Source organism: Cetorhinus maximus, chromosome 30, assembly GCF_964194155.1.
Source record: "Cetorhinus maximus chromosome 30, sCetMax3.hap1.1, whole genome shotgun sequence".
NCBI lineage: Eukaryota > Metazoa > Chordata > Chondrichthyes > Lamniformes > Cetorhinidae > Cetorhinus > Cetorhinus maximus.
In genome coordinates this window covers 7,288,716-7,306,016 of record NC_135908.1, presented here as the reverse complement: position 1 = coordinate 7,306,016, position 17,301 = coordinate 7,288,716, and the positions used below count along the sequence as shown (strand labels likewise).

Sequence of the window (17,301 nt, the reverse complement as noted above, 5' to 3'; positions counted from 1 at the left end):
GTAGCAACTAAAAAGATAGGGAGACCAGATTTCAGATTTCTCTGGTTTTCACCTATTCAAGCAAATGTTTCATTTCTTAACAGGTCATGATCACTTTCTAGTACAGTCCTTTGAATGAACCTGTCATGCTCCTACACTTTCCTCCTGTGTGCATCTTAAGACTCACCACATTGTCTTGCATGCTAATTGATTTTTTTTTAATTCATTCACGGGATGTGGGTTTCACTGGCTAGGCCAGCTGGCTATCGCTAGTTGCCCCTTGAGCTGCCTTCTTGAACCGCTGCAGTCCATGTGGTGTAGGTACACCCACAGTGCTGTTAGAGAGGGAGTTCCAGGATTTTGACCCTGCGGCAGTGAAGGAATGGCGATATATTTCCAAGTCAGGATGGCGAGTGGCTTGTAAGGGAAATTTCCAGGTGGTGGTGTTCCCATCTCTGGAAACTAGGGAATGCCTCCCTGACCTCACTCTACTCTTGTTTACAAAAACATCTGCTCCCAAAGACTCCAATCTTGCTTGCGGCCTGCATTCTGGGCCTCAGCCTGAGTTTTTTCACTGAAGACACTAGGTGGCTTTTCAGTTTGTCTTTACGCAGTTGGTAAACAAACTCCAATTCTTTGCTGACAAAGAAAGAAATTCCTGCATTTATATAGCGCTTTTCTCGCCTGGATGACTGGACGGCTCAAAGTGCTTCACAGCCAATGGAATATTTATGGAAGTGTAGTCACTGTTGTAATGTAGGAAACGCGGCAGCCAATTCGTGCACAGCAAGCTCCCACAATGTGATAATGACCAGATAATCTGCTTTTACTGTGATGTTGATCGAGGGATAAATATTGTCCAGGAAACAGGGAATAAGTCTTCTGCTCTTCTTCGAAAGAGTGCTTTATAGGTCTTTTACACCACCCAATCAGGCAGATGGGACCTCGGGTTAAATGTCTCATTCAAAAGACAGCACCGCCAACAGTGCAGCACCACCAACAGTGCAGCACCGCCAACAGGGCTGGGCCAGCATTTATTGCCCATCCCTTGAGAAGGTGGTGGTGAGCTGCCTTCTTGAACCGCTGCAGTCCGTGAGGTGTAGGTACACCCACAGTGCTGTTAGGGAGGGAGTTCCAGGGTTTTGACCCAGTGACAGTGAAGGAACGGCCGATATATTTCCAAGTCAGGGTGGTGAGTGACTTGGAGGGGAACTTCCATGTGGTGGTGTTCCCATGTGTCTGCTGCCCTCGTCCTTCTAGATGGTAGTGGTCGAGGGTTTGGAAGGTGCTGCATAGTAGTCTTGGTAAGTTCCTGCAGTGCATCTTGTAGATGGTGCACACACTGCTGTCACTGTGCGTAGGTGGTGGAGGGATTTGTAGGAAAGATTGTCACATTTCTCACTCGACACTCGCTCAAATACACAAACTAATAGCAGAGAAAATTTGCCAAGCAAAGAAATACACTGGATCAGGACTTAGTCAGTGAGTGGGTAACCAACCAGCGAGGGAGACAACACCATGAGCAGCAAGTGTCTGTACGACTGCACACAATTAAATAGTGACCAAGTCCCTCGGAAACTGGGCCCAGCAGTTATACAAAAGCCTGACTCTAATTCTCAGCAGCTGCTGTGTTGTGCTGGAATCTTCCAGAGACTTGTGGAATGTTGGAAATGGCTGGTTTGTTCATTTTTAGCTACTTCTGGCCTCAGAGGTAAACTGTGGAATGTCAAAACTAGCAATCAGCACTGGCTAGTGTAACAGTCCAGGAAAAGATGACTTTTATTTCTGTAGCGCCTTTCATGACCTGAGGAGGTCCTAAAGTCCTTTACGGCCAATAAATTACCTTTTTTGGAGTGTGGTCACTGTTGTAATAGAGGAAACACAGCAGCAAGCTCCCAAAAACAGCAATGTGATAATGACCAGATCATGTGTCCTTCAATAACATTGAGAGATAAATATTGGTCCAAGGACAGCGGGGGGGACTCCCTCCCAGCTCTTATTCAAATGGTGCCATGGGATCTTTTATACAGGGCACAGAGAGCAGCCGGGGCCTCGGCTTCATATCTAAGGTAAAAGATGGCGCCTCCGACAGTGTAGCGTTCCCTCAGTATTGTATTGGAGTGTCAGCCTGGATTTTGTGTTGGATTAGTCCTGATATCTTCATACAGAACCCAGGGTGAAGCCTGCAGTCTCTACAATGGGCAAAACAGAATGGATTTTGCCAAATTGTTGCTTGTAACCACGTTGGATAATCTGGTTACCACTAGTTAAATCAGTCAGTAGAATAATTGCTGTCTCCGCAGTGATAACAGCTGTTATTAACTCTATTATTAACAATTGATTAACCAGCCAATGCCAACATGGAAAACATAAGCTACAGAATCCGTTCATTAATAGACTTTAGCACCACACACAGTGCACAAAGTCATTTGCAATAAACCCTTCCCTCCCCTCTCCTCTCCAATTAAACCCCCCACCCCAACTCCCAGAAGTGCCAGTCTGCATTGCAGTCTGGTTGCTGTGATCTGGAAGGCGCTGCCTGAAAGGGCGGTGGAAGCAGATTCAACAGGAGCTTTCAGTCGGGAATTGGATAAATAGTTAAAAAGCAAAACAAAAATGCAGGGCTGTGGGGAAAAGACCAGGGAGGAGTGGGATTAATCGGATAACTCTTGTCAAAGGGTTGGCACAGGCAGGAGGGGCTGAATGGCCTTCTTCTGTGCCATATCATTGTGTGATTAGAACAAGCCATGGATTCCATCCAACTTGCAAGTGCAATTCTATAAAGTCATATAAATACTGTGGCTAGAAGAGGTCAGAGGCTGGGAATTCTGCAGCAGGTAACTCACCTCCTGACTCCCCAAAGCCTGTCCACCATCTACAAGGCACAAGTCAGGAGTGTGATGGGATACTCTCCACTTGCCTGAATAAGTGCAGCTCCCACAACACTCAAGAAGCTCGACACCATCCAGGACAAAGCAGTCTGTTTGATCAGCACCCCATCCCTTAACTACTAGCCAAATATGTTCCACCATAGAGAATACAATCCATATACCTTTGTGCTAAGTGTTGAGAAGAAATTCCTCAATAAATAGCACCCTCCCCTTATACATACCTAACCCACTCAAGTTTGCATCATGGGTCATTAATTCAAACAACTTCCTCATAATAGTATTTTACAGAAACAGAAAGAATGGAATTACCCAGAAGGAAGGAACGAATCCCAATCAAACTCCATGGCTCTTTTAAAGGATAGTTTAATGTTACTGCACAGCAACAGTAAAATTGGCAGTATAACTTTGGGAGATACAATAGGGTGAGACACCATTCAGAACTCATCTCAATCGCTTTAGCTCAAAACCGCGTGGAGTGTCGCTCACTCCACTGTGTGTTCAAGCTGGCTTTAGGGAGAATTTGAAGACTGATGGGACACGTGTCCACAAAGCTCCGTGTACATGGGGAATCATGCACGTTCAAGTTCTGTGTACACAGGGAATCATACATGCACAGAGCTTCATGCGCAAGCAGGATCAAACAGACACAGAGATTCGTGTACATGTAGAATCACAGTCCCACAGAGCTCCACGTACACGTAAAATCATGCACACACAGAGCTCCGTGTACGCGTAGAACTATACACACAGAAAGCTCCATGTACACATGGAATCATACATGCGCAGAGCTCCATGTAAACATGGAATCACACATACACGTGGTATCGTGCATACAGAGCTCTATGTAAACACATGAGTCAGGCATGTTTGGTGACTGATGCAGCATTCAGTCCGCATTTCACAGCTAGTTAAAAACCACCAGGAGTGAGAAGCTGAGCCAAAGCAGATCAGGCCATTGCCAGAGTTGATCCTGGTTTATGTTGGCTCGGGTGTCCTCGAGAGCAGTGGTTTCTCACGCAGCCTCAATCCCCTGATACCCAGGCCGGCAGGGGTGACAGGGGGAGAAAGCAGTCAGGCAGCATCTGAGGCCCTTGTCCATTTTCAGACCTCTTGCTGGAAAATGTGCGCCTTTTGTGTTTTTATTTCCATTTATCAGACACATCATCAGATTACCCGATAACCCATCATACCCACCACCCCCTCGCTCCTTAAGCACGATGCAAGCACATCACCATGGCAACAGGCATGAAGGCCTGTGCTGCGCTTGACAAAAAACTACTGAAAATGTTCTCTCGCTGTCAAGGATTTAATTCAACCCCAACCCCCTAAATTCCTTAAATTACTTTGACAGTATTTCTTTTCTAGTTAGAAACCGCACACTGGACAACAACGACCACCTAATTCCCTCACCATGGTTACCTAGGAGTTATTGGATGCTCCCAGGCCATATTCAAACACTGTCCCTCCACAGGCAAATGCACACAGTGTCACAACAGATGGAGATGGTGGTGCAGTGGTAATGATGCTGGATCAATACTCCACAGGCCCGGGTTAATGCTTTGGGGACGCGGGTTCCATCACAGCAGCTGATGAAATTTGAATTCAGGAAATAAATCTGGGAAATGAAGCTATTCTCAGTCATGGTGACCATGAAGCTGCCTCCAATTGTCATTAAAAATCCATTTTGTTCACTAATGTCCTTTAGGGAAGGAAATCTGCCTGCCTTACCCGATCTGGCCTACATGTGACTCCAGTCCCACAGCAATGTGGTTGACTCTTAACCGCCCTCTGTATTGGCCCAGCCAGCCCACTCAGTTTAAGAGCAATTAGGGATGGGCAACCAATGCTGGCCTTGCCAGCGACGCCCACATCCCATGGAAGGATAAAATAAATGGTAGGGTGTGCGAGAGATTATCTATGAAGCGCTTTTGGGTGTTCTGAGGCTGTGAGAGGTGCTATATAAATGCAAGTTGTTTCTTTAACTTCATTTAAACCCAAGCCCAGTGTCACATGACTACTTTCAAGAGTGAGGTGGACAGATTTTATTGGGTAAGGGATCGAGGGATATGGATTGATGGAGGTTCAACGAGTTTGAGGTATAGACAATACCATGATCAAATTGAATGTTGGGGAATCAGGTCTGAGGGGCTGAATGGCCTCTTCCTGTTGCTTAAAACCTACCTCTTTGACCAGGTTTTTAGCCATCTATAGATCTAGTTTGTTTGCTAATCACTACTGTGTAATATTTTACTACATTAATAATATTATAATGAATCATAAAGATCACAGGCGCACCTTCCATTTGAGAGAGACAGTTGGCTTTATAGAGTTTGAGGGGCACCACTCCACACGTGTGGCAAGGCAAGGTGACAGGCCCACATTAACTACCACAGATGCTACAGGGACTGAATCCGGGCATCATTCTTCAAACTGCTCTAGCCATCTGGCCAACTGAGCTGGCCTACCCTTACTATGTTAAAGACGCTATATAAACGCAGGTTGTGGGGCCTGATTTGTAGACCCCATCGGAGCCAAGATCAGAGGTGGGCAGCCACTGAAAATAGCAGCGCCGCTTCTGTGTGCCGATTCCCTGGTTCCACTTAGCTCCTCAGGCCCTCGGGGGGGGGAGTGCACACAGGGCTACCCACCCCAACGTCGGACACAGCCAATTAAAGGTCATGAATGGCCAGTTGAGGCCAAATGAGATTTTTCAGTCGGCCTCCAGGTCCTCGCAGGTGGTGCGGGCCAGCTGAGCTACCCTGGAAGCCGGCTCCTGGCAGCAGACCAGGGTAACAGTGCCCCAGACAGGCCTGTGAGGGCCTCCCTACCAGCCTGGGTGTAGCAGCAGCCAGACATCACCCTATTGAAGGGTTCCCCCATTCCCATGGTGACCCGGCTGCCAAGGCCAATTTTTATTTAAACTTTTAAGAAGTTGGAGAGAGGGCACCTCCATTTTGAATCTCCCTCTCTCTCACTTACCTCGCATGGCCTCCTGCTGCTCCTTTCACGCTATAAGGTCTCCGATTGGCTCTCCAGCTTCTAGAGCCCGTCCGTCATCCATAATTTGGATGGCAAGGCTGCCCTCTGGCCATTACTTGGCTGCTCCAGGGCAAGTCACGACGGGTGACTGTTCCTCGTAGGGCGCGGGCACCCGAATCCCCATGGAGCCTGATGGCAAGGCCCGAAAACCCAGAGGGGAAATTCCTGCCTCTTTGTAGTTATAGGTTTTCAAGACACTGTGGGCATGGACCCTTCAGCCGTCACTCAAAACAGAAGAAGACATCCCTCACTCTCCGTCCCAAGGTCCCTTAACTGCTTGCTGTGAGGCTCGGATTGCAATGTTCCGGAACATTCCTGTGATCCCTGCAAAGCCTGCTTTCTAAATCCAGCACGTCACGTGCAATGCAAGTGGGAGCTTCTCGGAGTTTTGCTTTTATGGCTATTGTTTATAAACACACAGCAGCTCAGTGATCCCGACAGCTGACTGAAGGGCTTGAAATAATTCCTGCTGCCCGCCCGCAGGAATTCAGGCAGTGACACCGGCAGGTCAGGAGTCACATAGCTCAGATAGTTTGTCGCTGAATGGGACGAGGGGGGAACGATTGCGCCAATGGGAAAACATTCATGCTCATGACCCCCTTGTGGCCAGGGGTTACTTTAGGGGTTGCCTCAGCTCTGTGACCTCTTAATTTACCACCAACAAATGAGGAGAAATAAAACTAGACGCAAAACAAGGAAACATATTGTGCGTGGCAAAGCCAGGCCAATGTGATGTGTACTAATTTTCTGTTTAACTCAATCATGTGGGTGGCGCTGCGAGACCAGCGTTTATTGCCCCTCCCTAATGACTTTGATGCCAGGGCAGCACCAGTGGCCTCCAGCATTGACAAAAATAATGGACATTTTCAATGCTGGACGTTAGGAAGGTGGGCCCATATATGCAACAACAGCAACTTGCATTTATATAGCACCTTCAATGGAATGAAACATCCCAAGGTGCTGCGCAATAGCATTATCGAACAGAATTTGACACACAAGCCACATATGGAGATACTAAGGAACGGGTAGGTTTTCAGCAGCATCTTAAAGGAGGAGAGAGAGAGAGAGGGGGACAGACTGGTTTAGGGAGGGAATTCTGTGGCGTAGGACCCAGGCAGCTGCAGACACAGCCGCCAATGGTGGAGTGATAAAAATCACCAAGACATCAGAGGGAGGACAGTCGAGATCTCAGAGGGTTGGAGGAGATTACAGAGATAGAGAGGAGGCAAGAGCCATGAAAAGACTTGAACGCCAGGAAGATAAATTTAAATTGAAACAGTGCAAAAGGAATCAAGGTTTTCACTCGAGGTGGGTGACTGGACAGTGGAGAGGGGTCACACTATCATTACTGAGGCAAAATAAATACATCCATTTATGTAAAAAATACCTGGAAAAACTCAGCAGGTCTGGCAGCATCTGCGGAGAGGAACACAGTTAACGTTTCGAGTCCGTATGACTCTTCAACAGAACTAAGTAAAAATAGAAAAACTTAGTCCTGTTGAAGAGTCGTACGGACTCGAAACGTTAACTGTGTTCCTCTCCGCAGAAGCTGCCAGACCTGCTGAGTTTTTTCAGGTATTTTTATTTTTGTTTTGGATTTCCAGCATCCACAGTTTTTTGCTTTTATCCATTTATGTAGCTGTATTCATAATCCCAGAATGAAATTTGGAAAAGATGAACTGGGGTTGTGACAGAGACGCTCAATGCTAGGGGAGTGTAGAGGGAGCTTTACTCTGCATTGTGACTGAGTGTAGAGGGAGCTTTACTCTGCATCGTAACACCCCCCCACAATGATCACAACTTGAAATCATATAATTCTGTTAATGTAGAAAAAATCTCCAGGTACACCTTAGGGATGGGGTCATGAACAAAATATGTAAACTTTCAATGTAATCCAAAAATATTTCAGCATTTTTTATAGGGTTGGGAAGGGGTCTTATTAATAGAGTGAGGCTGAGTCTATCCAATGGAATTCAGCAGAAGCCTATCCATATATAACTGTATTGGCAGCGTATTATATAGTAGATGTCACATCAGAAGCGAAGAATCGTAAAATGTGTTTGCAAAAATGAAAAAGTTCATTCTTGAAGTCTTTTTTTGGCTTTAAAGTAATCTGGAGTTGGTTGCTGAGCTATCCAGAAATAGAAAGGACTTGCATTTCTATAGCGCCTTTCACGACCACCGCAGGACATCCCAAAGCACTTCACAGCCAATGAAATACTTCTGAAGTGTTGTCACTGACGTAATGTAGAAAACAAAATATGCGCACAGCAAGCTCCCACAAAAAGTAATGTGATCATGACCAGATCATCTGTTTTTTTTTGACGTGGTTTGAGGGATAAATATTGGCCAGGTCACTGGGGAGAACGCCCTGCTCTTCTTCAAAATCGTGCCCGAGATGTATCACATCCATCTCAGAGGGCAGAGGGGCTTCAGTTTGACTTCTCATCTGAAACACAGCATCGTAGACAGATCAGCCCTCTCACAGAGGGGTACAGAGAGGGAAACCCGTGCTCAGGTCTTTAGTCGAACCTTCTGGTGTAAAAGGTGAAAGGGTTACTCACTGATCCACTGGCACAGCAGCAAAGCAGCAAATCATCTTGGGAAGCTTCCAACATAGATTAATCTATCATTTGCCTTGTTACCTTTCTAGATCATTGGTACACGGGCAGTGACCTGAAGGGAAAGGTCAGAAGTAGCTGAATAGCAACTCATCCTGGTTCCTTCGACAGCACCTTCCAAACCCCTGACCTCTACCATTTAGAAGGACAAGGGCAGCAGACACATGGGAACACCACCACCTGGAAGTTCCCCTCCCAGCCACTCACCATCCTGACTTGGAAATATATCAGCCGTTCCTTCACTGTCGCTGGGTCAAAATCCTGGAACTCCCTCCCTAACAGCACTGTGGGTGTACCTACACCACATGGACTGCAGCGGTTCAAGAAGGCAGCTCACCAGCACCTTCTCAAGGGGCAATTAGGGATGGGCAATAAATGCTGGGCCCAGCCGGAGAAGCCCACATCCCACGAATGAATAAAATAAAAATTTAGAATCATAAACATTGGCCACAACTGGTGGAGAATTTTTTTTAAAAGATTGTTGGAAAATATAACAAAGTCAGTTAAGCTGACAAAAGGCTGTAGAATGCGGAGAGGGTGGGGGACAAGAGGAGACTGAGCGGGCGAGGCAGGGGGAGGGGAGCCGGCAGGGTGGGGGAGGGGAGCGAGCGAGGGGGAGGTTTAGTTTTGTGGGCTGAGGTGAGATGAGGATATCATTCGCCCCCCCAGAATGTAGAGTCAAGAGGAATCCCTGCAGGCCAGTTAAATGTGGTGTTGTGCTGTTGAATTCCTCTCAGTCTGGCAGCCCAAGGATTTACTTGGTGAGTAAGTGATTTAAAATTTCTATTTAAACAAGTTAGGATGAGATGATTTAAAAATAGATCGAGCATCTCTGGAGTGTTGAAATGAAGAATCTAATTGGTCGGTCACACGAACAGATGCAAAGTCACCTGCACTGGTGTGATACTGCGGCTATTACCAGTCCAGGGTCAACACGTGGTAAAGTTACAGCCACTTCCTAAACTCAAAGATATTTAAATGGTCTTATAATTCATGTTTGGATCGCTGAATTTAGTAGCAATACACAATACACTCTCATCCCCTGTTCAAGTTCCACTTCAGAAGCTCGAGCCCAATATGTAGGCCAGAATTTTTATGGCCCCCTCCCCAACGGTGGGATTTTCCCGGTGGGATTTTATGGCCCCTCCTCACCGGTGGAATTTTATGGCCCCATCTCACCGGGATTTTCCCATCCCGCCAAAATCGATGGAGTTTTGGAACCGCTCGCCCGATTTTACCGGCCTTCCCTCGCCACGATGGGGCCATAAAATTCCACCCACAGGCTGATGCTCCGGTGCGGTACTGAGGGCATGCTGCACTGTCGGTGCTGACATCTTTCAGAGGAGGTGCTAAACCAAAGACCCGTCTGCCCCAAGAGGTGGACATAAAGGATCCCATGGCACTATTTTGAAGAACAGGAGGAGAGTTATCCCAAAATCCCCAACCGACCTGTCTAAGAGAAAAAAGAGAGAATATCTGGTCAATGTTGTTTGGGTGAGCTTGCTGTGTGAAAATTGGCTCCTGGGTTTCCTGCACTTCATCGGCTTTGGGACAGTCTAAAGATGCAAAGAGGCTCAACAGAAATGAAAATTCCTTCTCCTTAAAAAATGGGACAGCCCTCTACGATGCTAAGGATGCCCCCCACATCAGTCTAACAGTGACTGGTTAAGCAGGCACCAGGCCGTCTGCAGCACACACTCTCCAATTTATAAGCATATCCAGTATGGCGAAAGCGAGGAAACCCCCAAGTCTATATCAGCGAATATATGAGTGAATTGGTTGCAGAAGGAGGCTGCTTGCTGAATGAATCTGTGCTGCAGGGACAAGGCAGGGTGGTAATTTAGGAACTGTACACTATACTTAAACTGTACCACTTGACACCCAAATCCAGACACATAACGTTCGAGGGTACTCTTATATTGTTTCCTTGTTCCTGCTGAAAAATGCATATGTAGAAAATATTTTGCACACAGTTCAGCGGAGGTTTCAGACAGAAGTGAACACCATTTTTTTTGCCCTTGTCTGAAATCCAGCGAGTCATCACCGAGGGAACAAGATTCATATCTGGCTTTCTGCTAAATCAATTTCCTTCTTCTCCAGCCTCTCTTCTCCCTTTTCCTCCCATGTTACGTTTAATCCTCTATCTGCTTATCTCCATCACTTGTAACAGTAGGTTCCAAATTCCCTGCAAATCGGGGCTTTCCCAACTCAGGGGAAAAAAATAAATTAAACCAACCTACCCTCGTTCTCTAAACTACCCGAAACAATCTCCAACATTTCTCTGACGCCGATTCACCGACCTGCCACCTCACACTGCAAATCCGACAGAATCCACCTGCTCAGCCAACAACCGAGCCTGTCTCCCATTAAACGTCCAGTCATGAAATGGAAGAAATTTATGGAGCAGGCCATTCGGCCCACTGCGACAGTGCTAGCCCAGTACAATCTCTGTCCTCTCCAGAGCTTTCTGCAGCATTGTGATCGCACAGCAATGATTTGTTCAGACTGATTTAGCCTGGATGCTTCAACCAACCAGTGACCGTTCACTTCAAAGTGGATCTTTTAGCTGAATACAAACGTTTTGAGGGCCCAGCAGATTGTACCAAACACGCCAGGGTCAGTGTGTTTTCTGGAACAAAACAAAAACCAGCCACTTTTGTTTTTGTTTCAGATTTCCAGCATCCGCAGTATTTTGCTTTTATCCCAGTGTGTTTTCTCCCTGCTTAGTTTACAACAAGAGCTTGCATTTATCTAGCACCTTTAACATAGCAAATCATCCCAAGGTGCTTCACGGCAACGATTGCCAAACAAAATTTGACACCGAGCCAGGTCAGAAAACATCAGGACAAGTCCCCAGAAGCACAGTCAAGGTCGTCAGTCTTAAGGAGCATTGTAAAGGAGGAGCGAGAGGTGGAGAGGTTTAGGGGAGGGATTCTAGAGCTTAGATCCCAGGTAGCTGAAGGCCCGGCCGCCAACGGTGTAGCAGGTCAAAAATCAGGGATGCTCAAGGGGCCAGTGGCGCTGTTGGGAGAGGGTAAATTCTCTCCTCGCTGACTCCTAACCAAACAGAAAACAGGATGCCAAGTTCCCAAAGTCACCAAAATTAAATTTCCTTCTTGCAACAGGAACAATTTGAGTTGGGGAGAGAGCAGCAGCCATCACTGTATCACCACACAACACCAGCTTAACTGCAACCAGAGACCAGATCATCCACCAGTCCAACCTGGGCAAGATGGGAAATGAAAAAGTTAGTAATTCCTCAGGACCCCCTGAAGCTCTTCAGTACCAACAAATCACTGCTGTCAGGTAGACAAACATCATTTGTACGCAGCAAGGTCACACAAAAGGCAAACAAATGGTGGAGCCTCATCCATAACCCTCTCACTCAGAGATGACAGGAGTGAGCGTCTAACGTGTGACTTTCCAGTTGGGAGTTAACAGGGCCTGAAAAAGAACACCAATACACCCAGGATCCCTGGCCACTCACCGCTGAGCTCTACGTGGATCCTGAGGAGCGTCTTATCAAAATTCACAAGTCATCCTGCCATTTTGCGCCTTATGTGGATGAGCCAATCATTGGGTGTGAGGCTGTTGCTGACTAAGATGTTGCACAGGCTCATTTTGCTCCAGGCTAACTTTACACATGCTGCCCCTCTGCTCGAATAGAGTCAAAACTGGAGCAGCATTGCGGAGTCGACTGATAAATCTTTCCCAGGAGGGGAGTGGCCAGGGCTGGCAGGGGGGGCGTGGGAGTGGCAGAGAGGGTAGAGAGAAAGAGAGAGAGGGGAGTGGCAGGATAGGGAAAAGGGGGAGTGGCAGAGGGAGGGGAGAAGGGGTTCGGATGAGGTAGGGTGCAAGAGGTGTGCGAGGCAGGGTGAGCTAGAGTAAAGGGGGGTGGGAGTTGCGGGATGAGGATTGGTGGCATGAGTGAGAGAGGCAGGCAGTAGTGAGAGGGGGGGAAGGAGTGTGGGAGGGGTGGGTGAGGCAGGTGGATGAGGGGAGAGGCCAGAAGAGGGGGAGGGAGGGGGTGCAAGAGAAGGGGGAGGATAGTGAGAAAGGGTAGCTTGGGGAGGTGGGGGAGCGGATTATAAACTGCGGGAATGTTGATACACAAACTGCAATATTCATGATGTCGGAACCCTCCTGGGCTAATGAATGAGTGCTGCCAGTTTCCCTTTATTCTGAGAATGGGCATTTTCTGGGGGCAGGTTGGGGTTGTGTGTGGGGGTGGGGATGGTGGTGGGTAGTGGGGGGGAGGGGGGTGATGGGGGAGGTGTAAGAATGGTCTGACACCTCCTGAATGAATGAATGAAATCCAGTCCGGGTTTTCCCTGCTACCACTGCAGCAAGTTTCCAATCCCGGACACCCGCGCACCAAGCGACCAGAATCATTAATAAATAAAAACTGCAGCCAAGTCACTGCTGGCATCTGAATCATTCTTCACAAGGAGAGGAGAGGGAGAGGGGGGGGAAGCAAAGAGCAGGAGTTAATGATAAAAAAGCATTTTGTTTGAGACAGACTGTGTTATTAAAATAAAAATCAAATACCTGTCCCCAATTTAAACTCACATTTATCTCTCCCTGTTGTTCATCAAGAGATCCATTTTAAAATGGTTATCTTGGCAATAAAGCAACTAAACTGGCCACACACACAATCTGTTATAGCTACATCCGTGACATTACACAGAGAAAATACCCCAGTTTTAAAATAGAGATGCTGACTGCCCAGCCCCCTTGTGTTGGTATAACTTCAGTCCGGGGGTCCAGCCTACCCTGACCCTGGCTGGGTCTCTCTCTCTGTCCCCGGGACAAAGCCCTGGTCGCTCAGAATGCCATTTCGCTAACATGTCTCTGGGGAGTGGGGATTAGGCTGGATTCACAATATTCCGGGCTGCGGAAAACCAGTGACATTGGAAAATGCAAACTCCCTTCGGCCAAGCGATGCTTTTTACAATCCTACAAATAAAACGCCCCTCTGAAAATCTCAAACCTCCAAGCCGAGACTTAAAAGGTTTGAACCTGATCGAGCCCAGGTTGTTCCACTGCGGGTCAGAATTGAATTCTGTTGCCCCTTGTCAAATAGATTAGATTCTCCTGAATGTTAAAACTTAATCTCTTAATCTGCCTCAGCTCACAATGGGTTAAAAGGTCAGCATCCGCCAGGCACCAATGATACAGCATTTTCCTACTTTCTACCCATGCCCAACTCCTCCTGCACAGCAACCCTCACATTCACATTATATAAAGAATAATGTAGATTCGAACCCAGCTTCTCCCATTGTGATTTTTGTGGATTGCAGGGGATTTCAGATACACTGAATTTGGGCTGTAACCAGATACGGAAATTTAGCACCGCAGTCTGATTTTAAAAAAAAACCCCATTGCGCCACAAAAGGTTGCAAGATTGCGATTGAGCGCCAACCGAGATTGGAGATGCTGCGACGAGGCTGGTTTGCAGAAAGCAGAAATGTTCAGGCATCTCAAACACTTAAAACAAAAGGACATATGCCCGGAGCATCACCTTCTGCTGAGTCCCGGGAGGGGAAGGGAGAAATGAAGCAGAGATTGAGTGAGTGAGTGTGAGAGAGAGAGAGAGAGGAAGAGAGAGAAGGATGGAAAATCAAAACCTGATAGAGACGATTCTGGACTGAGCACCCTCTGCGGTCCAAACTCCGGCAGCCGCACCTGTGGAAACCTAGGCTGTTTGTTTCAATCGCAGACTATTAAAAAAGACCGTCAATTCTGACCCCCTGTCCTTTAATAAGTGATTAGCAGCAGGAAAATGAATGAGGTGCGGAAATATATTAGCGGAACCAAAATAAAAAAGAACCTGGGTCTCCCATAGAGTCACCTGTAAGGTTTTATTAAAAGCTTTGATAGAACAAATATATATATCTATATGTCATAAATATATCTATATCTATATGTCATAAATATATATTACCTATATGTCATAAATATATATAAATCTATGTCATAAATCTGTCATATGACAGATATTTATATAAAACTGTCATATAAATATATATCAGATAAATATATATCAGATAAATATATATAAATATATATCAGATAAATATATATCAGATAAATATATATAAATATATATCAGATAAATATATATAAATATATATAAATATATATCAGATAAATATATATAAATATATATCAGATAAATATATATCAGATAAATATATATAAATATATATCAGATAAATATATATCAGATAAATATCAGATAAATATATATCAGATAAATATCAGATAAATATATATCAGATAAATATATATAAATATATATCAGATAAATATATATAAATATATATCAGATAAATATATATAAATATATATCAGATAAATATATATCAGATAAATATATATCAGATAAATATATATATAATACATAAAGTATAAATATAAATTTTATATAGCCCCTCTTCAATGACGAGGGGCTTCAAGCAAAAATGAAACGCTTCTAGGCGTTTTAAAAATGGAAATTCTAGATGGTTTTGCCCCGTCTTGTGGAAAAACAGATTTTCTCAATGATCCGGAGAGGATTGAGGAACACTGCAGAGAAATGTCTGGAGAGAGGTTAGCAGAGCAGATTGTGACACTGCAGGATTTGCCGCAGTGTACAGAGTCTCTCTCTCTCTCTCTCCTCTATTGCACCCTGGCCTTTATCTGAATACTTCATGTTTGCTCATTAAAGCCTTGAATTTTTCAACAATTCCTTTTTTTCCCCCCCCCCACACACACATTCTGAATGTCACTCCGGCTGGAGATGCGCGGTTATAAAGTGTATTATTCTTTCCTAGGGAGGGGAGGAGCGAAACGTTTCAAGGAGGAGGGGGGAAAAAAATCATCTCATTTTTGTAATACTTGGCAATTTTTGAGCTGGGCGAATTGCAACCAGGCTTGTCTTTAAAAAAAAATAAAAAGCAGCAGCGCCTATAATTATATAAATCCGTAAAATCAGTTCATCGTGGACCTAGAAGTCTGGGCACAACGTAGAGGGACACTCGAGGGAGTTGAGTAAAAACAGATCATTGAAAATATAAGTATTTTTACACACAAATGCCTCCATATGTGTTAGAGATTTCAGGGCTGCAGCCTGCTGTGTGCACCAGACAGGCTACAATCATCTGTTGCCAACCACTGATGCCATCAATTAATCCCCTGTCTGAATTAATCTTACTTCCAAACTCCTTATCAACATAAAACCTAAAACCCACTTCTCTTCATAGCTAAAGCCAACGCTTTTCCCTCCTTGCTGACACACAGTGATCAGACTCCACACTAAAAGCTGCGACAGTCCCACTCCAATCCGACTGTGAGTCTTACCCCAACCTTTGTACACAGCCCACTCCCTGGTCCAGCACCTACCCGCTATCCGGCCGCCTCTGCCCAGCCACTTTCAGCTGCCCGCTCGGCGCTCAGTCAGTCTCACTCTGCAGCCTCCAGCTGCCTGGGCTCGACTCCAGGGCGGAGCCGCCCCAGCCTGCTTCAGCCTCTCTCTCACACACACACATACACCATCAATGCACCAGCAGCGTTAACCCTCACAGCACTGGGAGAGATGGAGGGAGGGAGGGAGACAGACACACGCAGAGGGAGAGACAGATAGAGATAGACAGACACTGAAAGGAGGGAGAGAGACATACACAAACAGTGTGAGAGAGAGAGAGACAGTGAGATAGACACAGGAAGAAGGAGAGACATAGATGGACAGAGATAAAGAGAGAGACAGAACTGAAAGGAGGGAGATAGAGACAGACACTGAAAGAAAGAGGGAGTGAGAGACAGACAAAAGAGGGAGAGACAGAGACAGAGAGGCAGGCACACAGATAAACACATACTGTACGCAGACACAGAGACAGGCACACAGATAAACACATACTGTTCGCAGACACAGAGAGACAGGCACACAGATAAACACATACTGTTCGCAGACACAGAGAGACAGGCACACAGATAAACACATACTGTACACAGACACAGAGAGACAGGCACACAGATAAACACATACTGTACGCAGACACAGAGAGACAGGCACACAGATAAACACATACTGTACGCAGACACAGAGACAGGCACACAGATAAACACATACTGTACGCAGACACAGAGAGACAGGCACACAGATAAACACATACTGTACGCAGACACAGAGACAGGCACACAGATAAACACATACTGTACACAGACACAGAGAGACAGGCACACAGATAAACACATACTGTACGCAGACACAGAGAGACAGACACACAGATAAACACATACTGTTCGCAGACACAGAGACAGGCACACAGATAAACACATACTGTACACAGACACAGAGAGACAGGCACACAGATAAACACATACTGTACGCAGACACAGAGAGACAGGCACACAGATAAACACATACTGTACGCAGACACAGAGAGACAGGCACACAGATAAACACATACTGTACACAGACACAGAGAGACAGGCACACAGATAAACACATACTGTACGCAGACACAGAGAGACAGGCACACAGATAAACACATACTGTACGCAGACACAGAGACAGGCACACAGATAAACACATACTGTACGCAGACACAGAGAGACAGGCACACAGATAAACACATACTGTACACAGACACAGAGACAGGCACACAGATAAACACATACTGTACACAGACACAGAGAGACAGGCACACAGATAAACACATACTGTACGCAGACACAGAGAGACAGACACACAGATAAACACATACTGTTCGCAGACACAGAGAGACAGG

At 46.0% G+C, this 17,301-nt stretch overlaps 1 protein-coding gene across 3 annotated transcripts in view; it reads right to left on the bottom strand.

Annotated features, from left to right (window-relative positions):
• The window catches only part of map1aa (microtubule-associated protein 1Aa), a 136,990-nt gene that overhangs the window by 35,339 nt on the left and 84,350 nt on the right, over positions 1-17,301 (bottom strand). Inside the window, exon 1 of one of the 3 annotated variants that reach the window (XM_078532351.1) lies at positions 15,914-16,070. The exons of 1 other annotated variant lie outside the window; for it this stretch is intronic. The gene's annotated coding sequence lies outside the window, so the exon portion shown is untranslated. Of the gene's footprint in view, positions 1-12,017; positions 12,150-15,913; positions 16,071-17,301 lie in introns of those variants that run through there. One more of the 3 variants, XM_078532352.1, reaches the window with a different exon arrangement.